Source organism: Amblyraja radiata, chromosome 5, assembly GCF_010909765.2.
Source record: "Amblyraja radiata isolate CabotCenter1 chromosome 5, sAmbRad1.1.pri, whole genome shotgun sequence".
In the NCBI taxonomy this organism is placed as follows: domain Eukaryota; kingdom Metazoa; phylum Chordata; class Chondrichthyes; order Rajiformes; family Rajidae; genus Amblyraja; species Amblyraja radiata.
This window is the reverse complement of record NC_045960.1, coordinates 49,805,175-49,824,590: the sequence shown is the minus strand read 5'-3', so window position 1 is coordinate 49,824,590 and position 19,416 is coordinate 49,805,175. Positions and strand designations below refer to the sequence as shown.

Below are 19,416 nucleotides of genomic sequence, written 5' to 3'. Positions count from 1 at the left end.
CGGGAATGTCTCCATTGCCGCTGCCTTGAGATTGGTTTCATGTGACGTAAGTTAGTACGTGGTGATTTAATTGGATATAAGGAATCGATATCTGGTGTCCATATTGCTTAGTGATTTCAGCAAATATTTTTGGTTTAAATGTATGTTTACAGTATTTAGCTCACCTGATAGGTGAGTTACTGATGGTCAAACATGTTTGATGACATACGGTTTGCAATTGTTAATAAATTGTCACCTAATATCGATGTTCTCCGCCCAAGTGGTTTGGTATATGCCACCACTGATGTTGTTATCTTATAAACGAACATGCAAATTTGGTGGATTACTGAGCAAATGCTTCACTAGAATTAAGTAAGTTAATATATAATATGTTTAAGTCAATTCATATTGGCATTAAGTATTGCAAGCTCAGTAACACATCAGGACACATAAGATGTTACTCAAAACAGGTGGAAGTGTACAACCATAATCCTTCCTGCCGATAATCCCATGATAACACTACAGATTAATCCATTTGCCCCCATATTACAGGTATGGAGATAGTTTTGAACACTAGTATCTCAGATCATAGGAAAGGTACAAAGTTCAGTAGCTGGTAATGCTGCTATATCCCAATTACTTTGCCACGTAGTTGATTGGTGGTTAATGCACCATGACTGATAGTCTTAATGAATACCAGATAACAACGTTGTGGATGGTCAACGTAAATATCTGGATATATATTTTGTGCACCGTTCCCAGAGGCACTGCAATACTGGGTCGATGCGTGGAGTGGACGGAGCAAGTCCCTATTCCATCTCCCTGTTCCAAAATTCAATTTAATATATGGTCCCTAGATAAGGGACGTATCAGATTATTAAACTGATAAGAACAGATACTACACTTGATCTTAGCCAAAAGGCCGAGAAGCGATGCAGCTAAAGCTGTATCCAAGGATAGTTTGTCGTTAATATATAGACATGCCATAACGGAATGTTTCTAAGTGTCAGGGCTAGTTGATTCTGGATAACTTTGACTTAAATGCCGCACGCTCATCATGGTTACTCCATCCAGGTAATTGCGGTATATCCGAAACTTATATGAGAAGGTACTGATAGTGTGCATCTTCAAGGTCGATGTCTACCATAAAGTATCCTTGGATCCATGGTAGTAGTTACAAATCCCATGAATGGGTATACCTGGTGAAATACTCAAGTGGTTTATCAACGATGGTGCGACATTCACCATCGTGGGAGGGTAGACCACTTGGGGTGCTTGCTGAATTGGTGGCAAGATATTAATTCTATTCCCCTTGTATTTATTTTTTGGTATATAACTACCAAGAGTGATAGCTTCCTAACCAGGCGTGATTCATCCACCCCTTGTTAGTACAACCCTTAACCTTTATGTGATGGTAGGAACCATACTTATCTGTCTTCATTGTTGTTTTCTTTGGTTTCTGGTTCCTTGTTCTTGTAGGGACGATGTTTGTTGGGGGGTGGCGCATTTTCCCCTGGGGCCTGCTCTGGGCCGTGGCCTAAAATGCTACGGGTTTGGCATGCAGGCCCCGAGCTTTCACCAGTACCATGAGGTAGACGCCCCTGGTGGACACGTAGAGGTACTGCTGTCTGGTTTAGTGTGGTGCTCATTCCAGACTCTGCCCTCTTGTGCCGAATAGTTTGAACATTTCGTCCAGTTTTTTAGGACTGGTTTGGTAAGTGCCAGGTAGCAGGATCTGTGCTTGTGAGGTCGGCGTTCTCATAGTCCTGTTAATTTCATAGATTGAGGGCAGGTTTGTGAGTTCATTTCAGAAGTTATGAGGTATACCGTTGAACAGTAGGGTCAGGTGTTTTGCCATACTACCCTGCCCTTCTGGAATGAGCAGGTGGACATGATAGCCGACGTCAGGGTACCAAATGCATTTTTAAAATATTTAGGCTAAATGCGCTGCTCAATGTATCCCCCAATAATGGCGGGCACTTTGAGTAAATGCAATTTAGGGGAGGCGTGATAAAACCAACGCCTCATGGCTACCTGTCTTGGAGAGGTTTTTTGGAAAAGACAGGTAGTAAGCTGGCCATCAGTTGAGACTGAAAAGCCATCTCGCTAGTGGTGGAGCCACATAGCGGCCACACCCAGCAACTCTTCCTGATCCTGTACCTCAAGCATATTCCCGATATTGTTCAGCCAGTGACCCCTCTTCATGACCAGCCCAGCCACTGGTCACCCCAAAGCTAACCACACTAAGGAGGAAGCGATGGGCAGTGCCTAGGCACTGTGGAGGGTATGCCTGAACCCTCCAGCGAGACTGCCCCTCACGTAGCGTGTCTCGCAGGAGCTCCTGCTCCAGGAGCCGCTCCAGCAGCTCAGGCGGCTGTCTCTCTCCCATGCGGGTGGAGAGACGTCCCCTCCGACAAGTCGGAAGCCACCGGCCGGATGCCTCTTCGGATGGCTGAACAGCCAGCCCGCAGCTCAGGCACTAGCGGGACTGGCCTCGGCGCGGTGTGGGGATAGCGGAACGCCCGGTAAATGTTCCTACCGCCTTCTTCTGGAGCTTTTGTGCCTTGTAGTAGCGAGAGCGCCCCTCAAGCAGCGCGTCTCGCAGGCACCTGCACCGAGAGCCGCTCCAGCGGCTCAGGCGGCTCTCTCTCCCCCCGTGCGGGTGGAGAGACGTCCCGTCCCAAATCGGGAACACCTGCCGGATGCCTCTTCGGGTGGCTATACATCCAGCCCGCTATCGGGCTGGCCTCGGCACGGTGTCGGGGAATAGCGGAACACCGGGTCGCTCCTACCGCCTGTTGCTGCCCCCCGACGGGAAACGTTCCTCCTCGAACGGGGGACAGTTTTGTTCCAGAGCCTTTTTCTCTGCCTGTAAAACACAAACAGAAAAAGGGGCTCCCCTGTAAAAGAAACCCGACCTCAGGATACTCACCTGACGGTCCGTTTCTCTGTAGCGGGAGCGCATAATCCCGCTGCCTCTGTTGCACTGCTGGCGTAATGCCGCGCCTGCGCACTGAGCGGGTTCTTCACGTAGTCACTCATGTGACTCCGAAGTAAAATCATGGATAATCTATTTTACCCACTCAACCCCATTCTCCTGTCTTCTTGTCATAATCTTTGATGCCCTAACTAATCGAGAACCTATCAATCTTCTCTTAAAAAATACTCAATGACTTGGCCTCCTCTTCCATCTGTGGCAATGAATTGCACAGATTCACTACCTTCTGGCTAAAGAAATTTCTTCTCAGACCACCCCTTGCACTACCATATACTTTTTTCTCATTGTGTTTTAGCTCATGTCTTATTTTTGCAGTCTTTTGTTTTTCATTACCTTGCGTAATTTACAGTATGTGTCATTTATGTTGTGTGTGTGTGTTGTTTAAGTCTAGATGCGTCTGTGCTGCTGCTGCAAGCAAGGTTTTGATTATACCTGTATCTCACTATACTTTTACATATGACAATAAACTTGACGAAGACTAATAATAATAATCATTCTGCAAACTAATAATGGGACATTCTCAAGTGTTCTCTCCAAGCTGTGCAGGAAAAAGCTTGGGAATAGTTTGTCAATCTACAATTTGAACAAAGGGCATGAATGTACTGAAGAGATCACCAGGAGAAAATTGGAGAAACAAAAAAATATTGATGCATGTGCCACAAATGTAAATACATTGACAAATTATAGGTTGTTTTTGAAAGTGAACTCAAGTTTTATGTTTGGCATTTTATTTTCAATATTACGGTGAAAGTAGTACAACTTTTGTTGTGAATTTGGTGTGAAAGGATTAGTTGAAAGTGTAATTGGGTTTTGAGATGGTACAGGCCATCTTAAGACAACAAGTCAAATAACAATTCCTCCCAAAATTAACATGTAATGCTCTAATGTAAACTTAAGTAAACTAATGACATTCTGGTTTTACTGACATTCCATAAAAATACAAATATTATTATTAAAAAACATTTTCATTAAATGCCTGTTTATTGGTTATGGAGAAGAAGCAAAAGGCAAATGTGGTGCTTGCTTTAGTTATTGTCATGCAGTAAAGTGTGTTGTATGCACTGTGGTTGGGATCTGTGAAGGTTATGATCCCAGCTGGCTGATAGCAACTTGGGTTAAGGTCACCATTTGTGGAGAAATGAGTCGCATATAGATGTGAAGACAAAGCAGGAATATAAGATTCTGCCACATAGATGCTTTCTGCAGTTAAGGTAGAAGCCATGATTGGGTGCATTCCTGGCCAACAGGCATGAATTCATATCTGACAGATATTTAATTGCATCCACTCAGTGGAAATAATCAACACATTAAATCAATTGTAGGAACAGGATACAAGGGAGTGATATCCTTCAAATTTCCTTCGCTCCATAGATCTGCTGCACCCGCTGAGTTTCTCCAGCATTTTTGTGTACCTTCGATCTTTCAGCATCTGCAGTTCCTTCTTGAATACAAGGGAGTGATGTTTGTTTCTTTCTGCGGGGAGCAAAGCCAGAAAGTATCAGAATGAAATTCAGAAATATTGCATTAACTCCTATTGTGTGATAAAGAAGGAAATAATTCTTAACATTTTCCAGAATGTTTAAGAAGAGCAATAAATAATAGAAGGGTGGCAAGTGACACAGCTGGTAGGTAGAGCTGCTGCGTCATAGTGCCAGAGCCTCGGGTGCTGTCTGGGTGGAGTGTACATATTCCCCCTGTGACTGCGTGGGGTTTCACTGGATGCCCTGATTTAATCCAACATCCCAAAGATGTGCGGGTTTGTAGGTGGATTGGCTCCTGTAAAGTGTAGGAAGGAGCTGCAGATGCTGGTTTAAACCAAAGATAGTCACAAATGCTGGAGTAACTCAGCGGGACAGGCAGCATCTCTGGAGAAAAGGAATGGGTAACGTTTCAGGTCGAAACCCTTCTTTAGACCTGATGCTGCCTGTCCCGCTAAGTTACTTCAGCATTTTGTATCTATCTTTGGCTTCTGTAAAATTGCCCTTAATGTGTAGGGAGTGGATTAGGAAGTGTACAAAACAGAACTAGTGTGAACAGGTGATCATTTTAGAGAGCAAAATAAAAAATGGACAAACCCATGAAATTAACATGCCAGATAGAATATAAACAGTAACATAAAAAATGATGACATGATTAACATGGAATGGATGGAATGTCAAAATGCACTTAAAAGTTTATTTACAGAGCTAGAGAGGTTGTTCAACAGTAACTCCCTATTGGTACATTTTTTAAATATTTTTTTAAATTACACCCCAAACAGCATGAACTTGGTGGGCTGAAGAGTCTGTTTCCATGGTGTACCCTAAACGGAACTAAAACTAAGAATCTGTGCGTGAGGTTGCATGACATCATTAATTTGTAAAACAGACAATCTAATTCTAATTGATGATTATGTAAACCTGGAAGATGCATTCATCCTGTTCCTTTGCAAACATATTGCTGCTTTCTTATCTCGTGCCTTCAACAAATGAATGATTTGACAAATAGCCCGACTTTTACTGCTTCACTGTGAAAACATTAAAAAAATTAAGCTGTTGGTTGGGGTGTCGAGTTAAAATCTATTAACCATGTACTAATATAAAGTTACTGTTGATCAACCTCTCTAACTCAAAAGATTGCCTAAGTGCAATCTGACATTCCTTCCACGTCTGAAGAAGGGTCTCGACCCGAAACGTCACTCATTCCTTCTCTCCAGAAATGCTGCCTGAACCGCTGAGTTACCCAGCTTTTGTGTCTATTTTCAGTTTAAACCAGCATCTGCAGTTCCTTCTTATACATTCCCTCCATGTTATTCATGTCATAATTTTTATTGTGCAGTTTGATATCTTATCTCGCATGTTATATCGCAGGTGTCCATTTTTTACTTTGCTCCCTATAAAATGATTAACAAATCAATTATTATAATTCATGCTTCTCACTTATTCTCATTAATTCATTCTTCATTCTGCTTGACAAATTCAATATAGAAACATAGAAACATAGAAAATAGGAGCAGGAGTAGGCCATTTGCCCCTTTGAGCCAACACCACCATTCAATATGATCATGGCTGATTATCCAAACTCAGTACCCCGGTTCCTGCTTTCTCCCCATATCCCTTGATTCTGTTAGCCCTAAGAGCTATATCTAACTTTTATGCTTGATAACATTGTTCTATATCATAGAGAATATCTTACTTTTCTAAGTAATGGAACCAGTCTGTATATCATATCAGAATTGGAGGAACCAATGCCACGAGAATGATTTGAACTTTATAGTTAGCCTTCTTTGAGGCCATTAGTGAGCACAGTCCCTTTACAACTAACCACATCCTCTAGGACACTGTCCCTTTACCATTGATCATGCAATGTTGGCCATTATAAATTAGAGTTAAGATTACTTCAAATTATATATCAGGGATTGCAGCAAATCATGTAGAGAAAAACATTGCAAGATACATTTTTTTAATTTCATTCGGTAACTTTGAAGAGGTCCTCTACAAGAATGGAATGCACACAGTGTATACCATTGTCTGCAGTTCACCCTCCAAATACCACATTAGAAACATAGAAAAATAGGTGCTGGAGTAGGCCATTTGGCCCTTTGAGCCAGCACCCCCATTCAATATGATCATGGCTGATCATCTAAAATCAGTACCCCGTTCCTGCTTTTTCCCCCATATCCCTTGATTCCTTTAGCCCTAAGAACTAAATCTAACTGCCTCTTGAAAACATCCAGTGAATTGGCCTCCACTGCCTTCTGAGAATTCAACAGTTGCACAACTCTCTGGGAGAATGTTTTTCCTCATCTCAGTCCTAAATGGCCTACTCCTTATTCTTAAACTATGGCCCCTGGTTCTGGACTCCCCCAACATCGGATCATTTTCCCTACATCTAGCCTGTCCAATCCTTTAAGAATTTTATATGTTTCTATACGATCTCCTCTCATCCTTCTAAATTCCAGTGACTATTCAAATTCAGTCTGATCTCTCAAATCAGTGAAGCAATCAAAAGTTCTGCTGACAGTAACAATACAATGCATTGTTGCAGCTTTATTAAAGTATGGTTAGACTACATTTTAAGTCCTGTGTGCAGTTTTGATGGCCCAATTGCTGGAAGGATGTGAAGGCTTTGTAGACACTCGGTCTACCTGGATGCCGCCTGGATTAGAGGGTATTTGCCTTCAGGAGAGGTTGGATAAACTTCGATTGTTTCCTCTGAAGCACCAGAGGCTGCGGGGAGAACTAATAGAAGCTTACAAAAGTTTGAGAGGTATCGATAGCGTAGACATTCAGAATTTTTTTTCCCAGGGTGTAAATGTCAAAATCAGCAGGTTATAGCTGGAAATCAGAGAAGGAAAGCTGAAAGGGGATATGTTGGGCACCTTTTTTTACATCAAGAGTGGTAGGTGCCTGGATTGAACTATGAGGGGTGGTGGTGGAAGCTTATATAATTGTGGCATTTAAGAGACTTTCAGATAGGCACATGAATATGCAGGGAAAGGAGGGATGTGGATCACGCTCAGGCAGAATGAATTTAATTTCATCATGGTCAGCAAATATATCATGGGCTAAAGGACCTGTTCATGTGTTGTCCTGTTTTATGTTTTATTCCTCAATAATCTGTCCCCCAAAGCTCAGTTTGGGTTTCATCGGCATCCGATCACAGGCTTGATCCAAATGCTGATAAAAGAGCTGAATTCCAGGTATAAATGACATGAAGGCAGCATTGACCAACTGTGGTATCAAAGAGCCCTGATAGAACTGTTTGGGGTCATATCTAGAATGAAGAGTCAAGAGAGAATCAAGAGTGTTTTATTGTCATATGTCCCAGATAGAACAATGAAATTCTTACTGGCTGCAGCACAACAGAATATGTAAACATAGTACACTGTAAACAATATAATAACGAAGAGGAAAAAAAAGTTCAGTGTGTATATATGAATGGATAAGTTTATTTGCCAAGTATATTCACATACAAGGAGCTTGCCTTGGTGCTCCACCCGCAAGTGACAACATGACATACAGTGACAGTTAGGAATGGCACATAAAACATTAAACATTAATAATAAAACATTATCGATTAAACATGTGAATTAAATAAAATACCAGAGACAAAAGGAGGCCACAGATTTTTGGTTATTGAGTAGAGCTACTACTCGTGGGGAACAAAGCTGTTTTTATGTCTGGCTGTGGCAGCTTTGACAGTCCGGAGTTGCCTTCCAGAGGGAAGTGATTCAAAGAGTTTGTGGCCAGGGTGAGAGGGGTCAGAGATGATCTTACTCGCTCGCTTCCTGGCCCTTGCAGTGTACAGTTCGTCAATGGAGGGAAGGTTGCAGCCAATAACCTTCTCATCGGACGATTCTCAGCAGCCTCCGGATGTTGTGCTTGGTGGCACATACTCACAAGTGTACACACACACACACACACACACAAGTGTACACACACACACACACACACACACACACACACACACACACACACACACACACACACACTCACAAGTGTACACACACACACACAAAACAATAGTAGTGCAATAATAATAATAATAGTATATTGAAGTTCAGAGCTTATTTGAGGTTGTAGTGTTTAATAGCATGATGGCTGTAGGGAAGAAGCAGTTCCTGAACCAGGACGTTATAGTTTTCAGGCCCCTGTACCTTCTTCCCGATGGCAAGGGTGAAATGAGTGTGTGGCCAGAATGGTGTGGGACTCTGATGTTGCTGGCTGCCTTTTTGAGGCAGCGACTCCGATAAATCCCTTCCATGGTGGGGAGGTCAGAGCCGGTGATGGACTGGGCAGTGTTCACAACTTTTTGCAGGTGTACAATATGCTCTCTATTGTACACCTGTAGAAGTTCAAGAGAATCCTCTCTAACATACTGAATCTCCGTAATTTAAAGTATTTGACTCTGTTTATATCTTTGATATAAATAGGATAGGATTGTGGGTCCTCATCCTACCTCTTCCAAAGTCCACAATCAATTCATTGGTTTTACTGATATTGAGAGCCAGGTTTGTTGTGCTGGCACCATTTGGCCAATCGGTCGATCTCACTTCTATTCTCTGACTCATCACCATCTGTAATTCCTCCAACAAAGGTGGTGTCGTCGGTAAACTTGAAGGTGGAGTTCACATATGTGTCTGGCTACACAGTCATGAGTATAGGGGCTGAGCACGCAGCCTTGAGGTGCTCCATTACTGATTGTTAATAAGGACAGGGTTGTGCCTGGTGAATTGCAGGAGAAAAAACACCATCTGACAGAATTTTGACCAGCATCTAAACTCGTAAATTCTCAGAGTTATTTTGCTATGGTTACATAAGAAGATTGAAATGAGATTTGCTGGGTACAGGATATGGCAATGTAATTCAGCACACAGAGCTCACAAAGCTTGTTGATGACTGACCATCCAATGGCCCAAAACACTCACAATGTAATGAAAAAGAACATAGCTCTTGGTGCTTAGTGCAATATAAATGAACTGTTAGTACATCATTGTATTTATAGAATGCTGGCATCCACAAGCGAAACATTAACACTGTCTATACACATGAAGAAAAAAAAGTGATTATCCCTTTTCAAAGCACATGTAATGTCCTCACAACATCTTAAAGCACTTAATACCATATTTTCTCAGGTGCTGCACTACAAGATGTGGCAAGGCATGAAACATAGCAGTTATATTGTTCACACAAGCACTCACAAACATTAATGTGAAAATGAACATATAATCTATTTTATCAAAGATCTTCAAGGGGTAAATATTAACTCTGGACACTGGAAACAATGCACTTCCAATGGTGCCATGGATCATTTATGCCAACCTGAGGGAAAACAGAATGTGAAGGAAGGAACTGCCGATGCTGGTTTAAACCGAAGATAGACACAAAAATCTGGAGTAACTCAGTGGGACAGGCAGCATGTCTGGAGACAAGAAATGGGTGACGTTTCAGGTCGAGACCCTTTATCATCGTTACTTTTTTGCATATCTTTCACTCATTGTTCTTTATCTCTCTATATTATCGCCTATATCTCTCGTTTCCCTTGTCCTTAACCAATCTGAAGAAGGGTCTCGACCCGAAACATCACCCATTCCTTCTCTACTGAGATGCTGTCTGTCCCGCTGAGTTACTCCAGCTTTTTGTATCAATCTGGGGGAAAACAGGCTCCGTTTAACATTTCATTTGGAAGTCTAACAAGTCTAGTCATGCAGAATTTAAACATAATATTTTCACTCAGATTAGAGGTGCCAGGAGAGCCATGAATGAAGCTCATTGTTCATAGCTCTTTGTAACAACAGAAATAAAATGTCACATCTTGTCGCTAATTTCAAAACAATGGCATTAAATATGGCTTTGCAAGGAAAAAAAGCAACATTGCTTGCAGTGGAATTTCAACAGATTAAATAAAATAAATATCGTATTGATATTTCTAAAAGCTTGAGTTTTTCTCACATTGAAATCCACAGGAAAAATAAACAGGTAATTTAGTACTGTTCCCAACATCTTGCAAGAGAGAGTTAAATATAGCTCTTAGTGCTAATGGAATCGAGGGATATGGGGAGAAAGCAAGAATGGGGTACTGATTTTGGATGATCAGCCATGATCATATTGAATGGTGGTGTTGGCTCAAAGGGCCAAATGGCCTACTCCTGCATATATTTTCTATATTACTATGTTTCTATATATTTAAGAATAGCACTGTATTTTACGAGAATAATTTATTCATCTATGATTTAATAACAGAATCAAGAACAGTTAGCTATATTTTTATCTAACATTTTTAAAGTGATTGCATATACAAGCTTTTGTGCTCGCTAATCTTTAGACGTCCATTATAATTAAAATGCCACCTTTTCTCCTCAAGAAGCCTCTGCTCCCTCTTGTGGCAAAATGTAATATAAAATCATTTGATAAATGCTTTTCTGAAAACAAAATGACAATTTGTCGATTTCTAAATTAGGTTCAGCAAGGAGATCTATGCAATAACTGGTGCAGTACATCACATGAAATATGAATGTGTGTGCAGTTTTACTGCCACATTTTGCCGATCTATAATGTAGGGGAAGTGCAGAAATAAAGACATTTCCATTAAGAATCGGAGCTCCTGTGGTCCATCCTTCTTTGTAAAGAGAACATTCAGAATAATTGTTTGGGAGGAACGTCAAACAACAAAAGGAAAATGAATGGATTATTCAATCGAGCTTAAATATAACATAAATCCCCATACTGGTTCATTTCAAGTACAGCCAAAAAGTAACATGGGAAACTATGACCATTACGATGACTCACCGAAGCCAATTGAGTAACTCCCAATTAATGAGTTTGCATGGGATTGCATTGTATTAAACCTAAAACTTCTATTGGCAAACCAATGCTGATTCAAAATAATTGGTATGTGATTAAAAATAAGCGTCGGCTTCCAGGCAATATTAACAAAAATATAATTAGTGTTGTTATTGCATGGTTCAAGTTCAAGTTCGTGAGTTTATTGTCATGTGTCCCTGATAGGACAATGAAATTCTTGCTTTGCTTCAGCACAACAGAACATAGTAGGCATTTACTACAAAACAGATCAGTGTGTCCATACCTTCTATATTATCTCTGATCTTGACCGCTTTTAGCCGACTGTGCTGCGATTTCCGAGAGAACGCCGCCACCTACGGCCGTCATTTTTGGCCACCTCGCTCAGAGCCCCCCTCCGCCGTATGAGTGCGGAGGATTTATTCCGTCGATGAAAAATGAGAGAGACATTAATGTTTTTACAAAATTCCTCATTCTCTCCGCTGCCCCTGCTGGCGGCAGGGGAAGGGACTATAAAACCAGGAAGTGTCGTGCCTCACTCAGTCTCTGCCAGACCCAGGCAGCGAGAGGGTCTGGCAGAGACTGAGCTGCGAATAACTCTGAACGCACGTCTACTCCACGGTGAGTCCCCTCGATGCGGCTGTAAAGCGGCTGCAGCCCTTTTTAATAAGTTTTTGTTCACAAAATGAATTTTGGTTGTCGGGTGTCTGCAGCCCAATTGTTTGCCTCGCCTTTTTTAACAAGTTTTTGTTCACAAAATAATTTTTTGTTGTCGGGTGTCTGCAGCCCAATTGTTTGCCTTGTCTTTTTTAACAAGTTTGTGTTCACAAAATAAATTTTGGTTGTTGGGTGGCTGCAGCCCAATTGTTTGCCTTGGCTTGGCTTTTAAAATCGTTGCAACAGTTGGATGCCTGCCCTAGCATCCATACGGCCCACAATGTCTATACTAGCCCTCTGGAAACCAGTACCTTCGGCCCGCAACACCCATACTAGCGCAACAGACAGCCCTCCCCACTGGCGAGCAGTATTGGAATTGGTGGAGAGGTGGAATATTGCGTTGGTGACCAGCCCTCCCGTGTGATGCTGAGACCCAACGGGTCCCACTTAGTCTAGTACCATTATGTAAATATATACACACATGAATAAATAAACTGATAAAGTGCAAATAACAGATAATGGGTTATTAATGTTCAGAGTTTTGTCCGAGCCAGGTTTAATAGCCTGATGGCTGTGGGGAAGTAGCTATTCCTGAACCTGGTCGTTGCAGTTTCTGTGGGTCTGCACACAACCCAGTTGGGATTGAGTTTCTGACTCGTTTCAGGCTAGTATCTCACTACTAATTAAGTTCAAAACGAGCTTGATCCCGACAGCTTCAACTTGGATTAATCTTTAATGGCATGTAGATGCTTGTGATGATGGGGAAACCTATGCCTCTGGCGGACAAGACAATAATACAAGCAGTCAGGACATTTTCGACAGAACATCCTTAGAAATCTGTCATCATATTTGATGACATGCTGATTCTTTTTTTTAATTCTATGAAAGTAGAGGCACTGACACACCTTCTTCATGATGACATCAATGTGCTGGGATGGGAACAGGTCACCCAAGATGTTAACACCTAGTAATTTGAATCTACCAATTATCTCTACCACCAACCCACCAACAGAAACTGCACATGGTCTCCCAATTTCCTCTTTCTGAAGTCAACAATAAGTTATTTTCCCATTTAAAAATGATTTATCAATTAATAGTTATTTACATGGAGTGATTTAACAATCAGAAACTCGTGAGAGTGAAGAGCAAGATCTGAACATATTACGTAGGAAGAAACTGCAGATGCTGGTTCACACCGAAGATAGACACGAAATGTTGGAGTAACTCAGTGGGACAGGCAGCATCTCTGGATAGAAGAAATGGGTGACGTTTTGCATTGAGACCCTATTTCAGACAAGATGCTGCCTGTCCCACTGAGTTATTCCAGTATTTTGTGATATCGTTGGCTTCTGTAAAATTGCCCTTAATGTGTTGGGAGTGGATTATAAAGTGGAACTAACAATGGTTTATTCTACATTTTCCTTGATCTGCATCTCTTTGGATCTCTTACACTTCCTTATCTCTGTAACTCCCTCTCACCTGACGCTCAGTCTGTAGAAAGGTCTCGACCAGAAATGTCACCCATTCCTTCTTTCCAGAGATGCTGCCCGTCCCGCTGAGCTACTCCAGCATTTTGCATCCATCTGTACATATTATATTACAGCACTTCAAGACTTTGCTTCTGTTAGTGTCTAATGTATGCAATTATTTTCCAATACTGATATGGTGATGATTTGTGGATACCATTCTATTCCAATATATTCAATTAAATTTAAATTGGTACACTGATTTTCCATAAGTAATTTCGTCCAGTCTGATTAAACAGCAGTGCTTGGAAATAAAGAAAGATGCAAAGAGGAAATTAATAATGGATAATAAAAGAAACAGGTCCCCATACAGTATTTGATATGGCTGATTTGACATACTGCTCATTGTGCCATTGCATTATTGTGAGCATCCTGCATTGTATTTAACAATGATCTAACTAACCTACAGGGCCTGTCCCATTTGGGCCGTCATTTACGAGACAGGCCGGTAGTGCCTGACGCGCGACGGTCGCGCGCGTCATCATGCATCCGCAAACCGTCTGGAGCGCGTGATGTCATTTGAAGATGGACACAAAATGCAGGAGTAACTCAGCGGGACCGGCAGCATCTCTGGAAAGAAGGAATGGATGATGTTTCGGGTCGAGACTCATCTTCAGTCTGAAGAAGGGTCTCGACCCGAAACGTCACCCATTCCTTCTCTCCAGAGATGCTGCCGGTCCAGCTGAGTTACTCCTGCATTTTGTGTCCATCTTCAATTATCTTTGGCCCCACTCTGGGAATAGGAATGGGGGCGGATCCGGATCCGCAACGGCCGCGAGCCCCAGGCCGAGTTCGGCGATCGTTTGCCTGCTTCTGCTGCTGTTGGAGGTGAGTCATTGAGCCGCGCCAGGGTCTTCGGCCTGTCCCACTTTGGCCGTCAGTTACACGACAGGCCGGAGGCGCACGAAGATTTTGTTCAGTACGAAGTCCACACTCCTCTACGCCATTCCACACTCCTCCACACCACTCCATGCGTTCGTCCCGCGCTACCCACGCGCTACCCACGCACTACCCACACGCTACCCACACGCTAGCAGGTCACGTTAATGGTGAATGACAGCCAAGTGGGACAGGCCCTGTAGTCTGTTTGCTGATGGTTGCCCAAGTGGCAATAAGGGTTGACAATGAGTTAGTAATGAGTTAGGAAATAGAAGTGAGGCTGAAAACTGGATCTGGTTTGGCTCTGATAGGTAAATAAAAAATGATATTTTTAAAAATATGATATTTCAAATAAAGAGATATTAAAAACACACAGATATAAAGTTCTATAGATAAATGCTTTTTAGTGGGTATGTCCATCTTTGTTCTCCACTATCGATGCTACAACAGTGCCGTGAATTTGTTTTAAATAATATAGAGGTGCCACTGTGCTATCTTATTTGCCTTCTGTTTGTCCAAGTAGTTGAGAATTCGGCTGAAAATAGCATTTAGGATCATTGGAGAATGGGGAGAAAAAATTGAAAAGAAGTGGCTGATAAACACCATCAAGTTGGTTGATTTAAAAAAAAAAAAGAACATTTTGACATTTCAAGACAATAGACAATAGACAATAGGTGCAGGAGTAGGCCATTTGGCCCTTCAAGCCAGCACCGTCATTCAATGTGATCATGGCTGATCATCCCCAATCAGTACCCCGTTCCTGCCTTCTCCCCATATCCCATGACTCAGCTATTTTTAAGAGCCCTATCTAGCTCTCTCTTTAAAGCATCCAGAAAACCTACCTACCTCCTGAGGCAGAGAATTCCACAGACCCACCACTCTCTGTGAGAAAAAATGTTTCCTCGTCTCCGTTCTAAATGGCTTACTCCTTATTCTTAAACTGTGGCCCCTGGTTCTGGACTACCCCAACATCGGGAACATGTTTCCTGCCTCTAGTGTGTCCAAGCCCTCAACAATCTTATATGTTTCAAGAGATACCCTCTCATCCTTCTAAACTCCAGAGTATACAAGCCCAGCTGCTCCATTCTCTCAGCATATGATAATCCCACCATACCGAGAATTAACCTTGTAAACCTACGCTGCACTCCCTCAATAGCAAGAATGTCCTTCCTCAAATTAGGGGACCAAAACTGCACACAATACTCCAGGCGTGGTCTCACTAGGGCTCTGTACAACTGCAGAAGTACCTCTTTGCTCCTATATTCGATTCCTCTTGTTATAAAGGCCAACATGCCATTCGTTTTCTTCACTGCCTGCTGTACCTGCATGCTTACTTTCATAGACTGATGTACAAGGACCCCCAGATGCAGTTGTACTTCCCCTTTTCCCTAATTGACGCCATTTAGATAGTAATCTGCCTTCCTGTTTTTGCTATCAAAGTGGATAATCTCACATTTATCCGCATTAAACTTCATCTGCCATGCATCTGCCCACTCCCCCCAACCTGTCCAAGTCACCCTGCATTCTCATAGCCTCCTCCTCACAGTTCACATTGTCACCCAGCTTTGTGTCATCTGCAAATTTGCTAATGTTACTTTGAATCCCTTCATCCAAATCATTGATATATATATTGTAAATAGATGCGGTCCCAGCACTGAGCCTTGCGGTACCCCACTAGTCAATGCCTGCCATTCTGAAAGGGACCCGTTAATCCCTACTCTTTGTTTCCTGTCTGCCAACCACTTCTCTATCCATGTCAGCACTCTACCCCCAATACCATGTGTCCTAATTTTTGCCCACTAATCTCCTATGTGGGACCTTATCAAATGTTTTTTGCAAGTCCAGGTACACTACATCCACTGACTCTCCCTTGTCCATTTTCCTAGTTACATCTTCAAAAAATTCCAGCAGATTAGTCAAGATTAGTAGAAAGACATGATGCCATTTTTTGGCAACCACACATCCTCCTCGTTAGCCATCATTACAGGGCACCTGATGGCTGTGTGCTCAGTTCCCTACACAATTGACTCTAACCCAAGACTATGTAGCCAGACACATTTCAAATCCACCTTTAAATTAGCTGGCGACATCACCATTGTTGGGTGATTTACAGGTAATGAGGAGTATAGGAGAGAGAACGATTGTCTGATTGAATGATGCCACAACGATTTTACATAGATTATATTACTCGAAAACTAGACTGAATAAAATGTTTCCAAATGTCTCTCGCATCTGTGACAAATGTGCATCTCAAATGGCCACTATAACACACTCTTTTGTCTCCTGTACAAAACGCCATAAATTCAGGAATGAAATTTTTGGAACTTTTACAAAACCATTTAACACAAAACTGAACCCCGATATAGAATTGATTATCTTCGGATCAATGGAAGACGGATGTAAACTAACTACGTCTCAAAAATCTCTTCTTAACTTTGGCTTAATAACGGCAAAAAAACTCATACCTGTACTTAAATTTTGGAAAAATGCAGCCACACCAACGCTCAAAATGTGGATAGCAAATATGTCTGAAATGTTACATCTTGAAGAAATGAGACTCCTCCTGTTAGGCAAAACAGACCAATTCTTAATGATTTGGTCTTCTTTTATCGACTTTTTTACAAGCATATGGTGCAAAACAACATTAGAAATTTAATGTTTCAGAACCGGGTGAAGGGTGGATAAAGATATTAAATAGGTATATCTCTCTCAATCTCTTTATTTTTATTTCCTTTCTGTCTCTCTATGTCTTTTTTTTTTTTTTTTTCTCTTTTTTCTACTCCTACTACCTTTTCTTTGGGTTTTCTTTACTATCTCACGAACCAACACTACGGCTTAGGATATTATTTTCTCCTCTATCTTGACTACTCTCATTTTCTTTTCTGTTCTATTCTGCTAAATTTGATAAAAGAAGTTGTATATGAACTGTATTATCTCATTTTGTATTAGATACTTATGTACTACATTATTGTACTTCTAATAATTTTTTTTTTTTAAAGAATGGTGCCACAACAACAACCATGCTCTCAACTTTAGTAAGACCAAGGATCTGATTGTTTACTTTAGAAGAGGCACCAAAGATCCACAAAACTATCTTCGTCGACAGGTTGGCTGTGGAGAGAGTCAACAACTTCAAGTTCCTCGATGTTCATATTGCCGAGGACCTGTCTTGGACCCAGCACAACGATGCAATCATAAAGAAAGACCATCAACACCAATACTTCCTTGGAAGATTGAAGAGATTTGGTATGTCACCGAATACTCAATTGAATTTCCATAGGTGTACAGTAGAGAAAACAAAAAGTGGTGGACACTGCCCGGTCCATCATAGATACTGACCTTCCCACCGTCGAACAGATCTAACGGTTTATCTGGATGGTTCTTTATTATCACGTGAAGAATCAAAAAGCTATGTAGCCTACTATTATGTTATTCACAAGTACCTGAAACAAAACATCTGAAAATATTAGCAATTTTAGAAAGAGGCACTGTACAAATGTACAAATTCAGAGGTAATGAGGCATGAGATATACTGTAGATTAGATAACAGTTAAGACTCTGCATGTGGTTTTTCAGTTCCTTTTTTATAAAGCATATATTAAAGGTATAAATAGCATAAACCATCCCTTAAAATTGTACTGGAGAGGGGAACTGAGATACTGGGAATTTGCCAGTGACCTAGGGAAGGAAAATAACAGATATGATGGAAGTTTTAAAATTATATGGGTAGATGGAATATATCTTTTGGTTTGGGAGCCAGGGATGAAATAGTATCAAATTAAAATTATCAGAGAGTGAGGAAAAAGTTTTGGAGAATTTTTTTCACATGTTTTACTGTTGAACATGAAATCTTTTGCAATGGGGGAACAGCAGAGATAATGAAAGTGCCTTAAGCTGAGAAAGGTGAAGTGCTGAGGGAAATGAATGGGCCCTGTCAGAAGTACCACATCACGTCCCTCCATTCTGTAGATTCCCATAACTCTATAACAGATGGTGATAGATAAGTATTTGTGGATCTACTGGGGCCTTATTAAATGACACTAGCATTGACAGAATAAATTATGTTTAAATATTCTCATGGCAGTAAATTAAGGGTAAGATAACCCAAGGGAAAGAATGCAGATGCATTTGCAAGTGTAGTCGGACAAATTAGTTATTGGGGAGATAATTGGTTGATGCAGCTCAATGTGGAGAAAATATAGTAATAAGGAAAGCAAATTACTCAAAAAATGAATAAACAAATTGGAACACACATTTTATGCATTGTGGGAATTAAAGTATTAGAGTAAGGAAGGGCTGTTGGATTTGTACACAAATGGATAGATATCAAGGGTAGTTCTTGGCACCATTCTAGAAAACACATTGAAAGCCTGAATTATTTTTTTGGTCAAATGTTCAGTTGAATGGTGAGAGGAGTGAAAGCTTGAATGGTATTTTCTGAAAAACAGATGCTTTGATTGTAAAATAAGTTTTGGAAGTTACCTACTGAAAACTCCTGCTGCTGAATTCAATGGACATTGTGAATAAAAATAAAAGGAATCTTGATTTAAGTCATCCTGGAGGTTGCACATACAATAGCTTTTGTTCCTTGGGTGATTATCAACGCAATATTATCTGGCAATATGGCAGGTGCTGCTTATTGTCAAACTATGTAACATGTAAAGGAGACTGGACATAAGAGGGTCCAAGTAAAATCTTGCACACTTCCAAAAATCTAATCAAGTTTCATTCTTAGAGCATAAGGTTTGCTCAATTTGTGTCTGCAGATTGGGTAGGCTTTCTCCTTTCATATTAGGCTCTCTTTATCCACAAATCAGAGATAAAAAGCCCAAGAGCTAAAGGAATTATTGAGCCTGTCACTCTCTTACTGCTCCAGGTATCTTGCTTGGAACAGCCAAACCTTCTGCCCTTTGTATAACCCAAAGTAGCCAGAGATTGTGAAGGAAGGAAGAAGGATCTCGACCCGAAACGTCACCTATTCCTTTTCTCCAGAGATGCTGTCTGACCCACTGCGTTACTCCAACCTTTTGTGTCTATTTTTGATTTAAACCAGCATCTGCAGTTCCTTCCTATAAGTAGTGTGAACAGGTGATCA

General features: G+C 41.2%; 1 non-coding gene across 1 annotated transcript; it reads right to left on the bottom strand.

Annotated features, from left to right (window-relative positions):
* Positions 1 to 721: 721 nt before the first annotated feature.
* On the bottom strand, positions 722 to 913 carry LOC116973845. The gene has a single exon (XR_004412153.1). It is a non-coding gene; the product is annotated as a U2 spliceosomal RNA (small nuclear RNA).
* Positions 914 to 19,416: the final 18,503 nt, after the last annotated feature.